A 3,473-nucleotide genomic window follows, 5' to 3' on the forward strand; every position below is an offset into this window, starting at 1 on the left:
TATGATGAACAGAGAGTATGCCTCTATTTGTGGGCCAAAACCAAGTGTAGTTGATTGGTTTCAATCACGAGTAAGTGTTATGTCTTTATGTTAAGGTTAAGATTAAGGTTATGGTTTGTAAGTAGTGTTAATACTAATTTGATCTCTACATAATGACTTATTTTCATAGATATGGAATCTTCATATGGAAGGAGATCCAAGAGTAACAACCGAGTATCATTGTCACGAGGCCCGAGTAAAAGTGTTAGAAGCTATCAAGGATACTATATAAATGGGCATCGTTTCCACATTAAAAAACGTCAAAGAAGGCGAAAGACACAAAATAGTGGAATAGTTGTTAAAGGAGATGAAGAGAGTGGATAAAGAGACTTTTTTGGGGTTTTAAAAGAAGTCATAGAATTGGAGTATGATGTTCCAAATGGTGCGGATAAGTAACCAATCGTGGTGTTATTTAGATGTGTTTGGTTCGATATTTATACGGAGAGGCGAGGGATAAAAAGGGACAAGTTTGGCACAATTAGTGTCAACACTAAAAGGTTTTTACAAACCAATGAGCCATTTGCTATGGCATCCCAAGTTGGACAAGTCTATTACGTGAGGGCACAAAATGAGCCAAATTGGAGAATCGTTATTAAGACAATTCCTCGTAACTTCTACAATTTTCCAATTGTTGATGATAGTGGTTGTGATGATGAGAATGATGATGTTGAATTAGGAATACCTAACTCAATAGTGAATGATGTAGATGATGAGATTTTACCAAGAAATGATGTCCCTCCTATGTAAGTGAACTCAATTGATTTTGAGTCAAAGGAGAATGGGATTTTGGAAGAAGAAGAAGAAGAAGAACTCGAAGAAGAAGAAGAAGATGATGATGTGGACTCGGGCAGCGACTAAACTTGTTGCTATTCCATCTTTTGTCTTTTTTTTTTAATCTCAAACTTACGTAAAATGTGCTACTTTTATACATGGATCAGAACTTTTATTTCTGTTTTACTTTCTGTTTTCTATTTATATTTCTGTTTTTATTTTTTGTTTTCTGTTTATATTTTCTATTTATATTTTCTATTTATTTTTTGTTTTCTATTTATGGATTTAAACCAGATTTTGTTTGGTATAGAAAGAAGAACAATGAATTTGGAGACTCAATCATCGTTATTGCAATTAGGATCGACCTCTCAACCTAATAAAAGAAAAGGTCCCTTTCGTGGTCCAAGTAGAGCACTCAAGTATAAAAAGTTGCGAAGCATTCAACCCGGAAAGCTCAAGGTTAGTATTCCTCCAGTATTAGGAGTTGTTGTGGGTGAGCGTGCAAATCAATTTGTTGTTTAGTGTGCTTATTGGGTGAAGGAGATCTGCCCCCTTGATGTTCTTAAATGGAGTGATATGCCTGACGGGATTGTAGATCAATTATATGCAAGGATTAAGGTATTTAATCTTGCTTGTTCAATCTTAAATTGAAATGTCAAATGGTATTGTAATTTTTGGGTCTGCTGCTGATTTTGTACTTCTGACTCTTACATGGTTTAAAACAGGTTTAATAAGCATTAGTTTGGCAGGCCATTTTTGTTCCTTTATGCTTGTTTTCTGCTTGTTTTCCTTTATGCTTGTTTTCTAGCAGGCCATTTAATAATTATGCTTGTTTTTTGCTTGTTTCTAGTCAAAGTACGAATTGGGTGAAGGAGCACACATTCGTAAAGCAATAAAGATCCAATGCTCCACCCTTTATAGGCATTGGAGAGAAAGGTTGAAGACTGACTATTTTTCAACTAGAAAATCTTTATTAGAGGCGGAGTGTGCTTGCCCACCTTCAATAAAACATGACCAATGGAAGTGGCTTGTTTATAACTATTGGAGCTCTCCTAAACAGAAGGTAAGTTATGGGAATGCTCTTGTAATCAAAATTCTTCAATTGGCATTTCTTCCCTTTTGCTAATCCTATATGTTGTTTTGTAACCTTAGGAAAGGAGTGAGAAGAATCGAGCAAATGCTCTTGCAAAGAAGATCAAGTCGGCATGTGGTGCAAAATCAACAGCTCGCATAATTTATGAATTGATGAGTATAATCTATCTCTGTCTTAGTTGTTTACTGTCTTCATGAGCTGTGACTGTATACAACAGAGTAAAAATAGTTTTCCTGATTCACTTGTGATTTTGCTATATTCAATTTCGGATATCTAGGTTAAATCTTAAGGAGTAATTTTTTTTTTATTAAATATGGAGCATCATTATTGTTTTAAGTTGAAGAGAGCGTGGCCTATTTCTTAAAGCTTCATATATGTGCATTATTACATTATATGCCTTATAGAATTTATCATAATTAGCTAGCTGATTACTAGAAACCATGTAACAATGAACATCCTAGTAGCTTAGCAATGTGAGCCTCATTTAATTACAGAATAGTGGAATGGCTTTTAGTGGCCAAAGATTACTGCCTCATATTATTCTGTATGATCTGCTTGATGCAGATTTACATCATCCCTCATTTATTAATGAAAACTCAACATGGTCTAATGATACTACGCGTTAGATTTGAATGCATTAAAATCATTGTTTTCCTAGCGTATTCAACATCTGTAGTTTTTCGTTTTAAGTAACTTATCTGGAAACTTGATTCTGTTCTGTTTTAGTGCTCCTGTGGTCATGTCCTGTTGTATTCGTCGTATTATAAATTCTGCATTGTTGAAATGTGGATCTGATCCTCTTGTTATTAAAAAAAAAAAAAAGAAATATGCATTGTTGAATTACTATATGGTTTTGAAATACTTTCCTAAATGGATTGATCTTGCTGAAACTAATAAGTGTATATATATGATTTGATAGGAACTTGAGGCACAAGCTTGTGAACATGAGAATGAGTTCATCGAAATCAATGGTTCTAGTTCAAATGTAACCACCTCATCCCAAGCTAATGATGATCCCATGTATTTAAAGTTATGGGAGAAGTCAAAGAGGTATATTGAATATTTGTCTAATGCACGAACACTTTGTTTTTCTTTATTTTAAAGTTCTGACTTTGTTTTATCTTGTAAGGCATAAAAATGGGAAGTTTGACAATGAGGCCGAGGAGAAGTTCAAGGAATTAAGGGAGTTGCATGAGAAGGAAATTAGTGAAAAGGGAGTTGATAATCTTACTCTTGAAGAAGCTTATGTGAAGGTTCTTTGACATCGTCCAGGTTATGCCCGAGGTTTAGGCAAAGGGCACCTGGTGTCGTCTAAAGATCGAAAGATCGAAAGATCAGAAGAGCTGAGCTGAAACAAAATGTTGAAAAACTACAAAATGAAAATAATATTATGCGAGCTGAATTGGAAGCGTCTAAGAAGAAACAAGAAGACCCAGAACAAAAGCTTCGGTTAATCATGGAGAAGATTGGCCTTGATGCTTGATAGAGGTAATATTTTCTAGCTCATTCTCTGCATATTTCCATGAATGTTGACTGAAGTTCTTCATTATACTTGCTAAAGTTAGTCTTA

General features: G+C 34.6%; 1 long non-coding RNA gene across 2 annotated transcripts; it reads left to right on the forward strand.

Annotated features, from left to right (window-relative positions):
- Positions 1-858: 858 nt before the first annotated feature.
- Positions 859-3,221, forward strand: LOC145630418 (uncharacterized). 2 transcript variants are annotated; one of them, XR_014112049.1, is made up of 4 exons: positions 859-1,428; positions 1,661-1,873; positions 1,963-2,953; positions 3,033-3,221. It is a non-coding gene; the product is annotated as an uncharacterized LOC145630418 (long non-coding RNA). The 2 variants fall into 2 exon arrangements; XR_014112048.1 differs by having other exon boundaries at positions 859-1,873.
- The last annotated feature ends 252 nt before the right edge of the window (positions 3,222-3,473 follow it).

This window comes from Chenopodium album, chromosome 5 (assembly GCF_948465745.1).
Source record: "Chenopodium album chromosome 5, dcCheAlbu1.1, whole genome shotgun sequence".
Taxonomy (NCBI): domain Eukaryota; kingdom Viridiplantae; phylum Streptophyta; class Magnoliopsida; order Caryophyllales; family Amaranthaceae; genus Chenopodium; species Chenopodium album.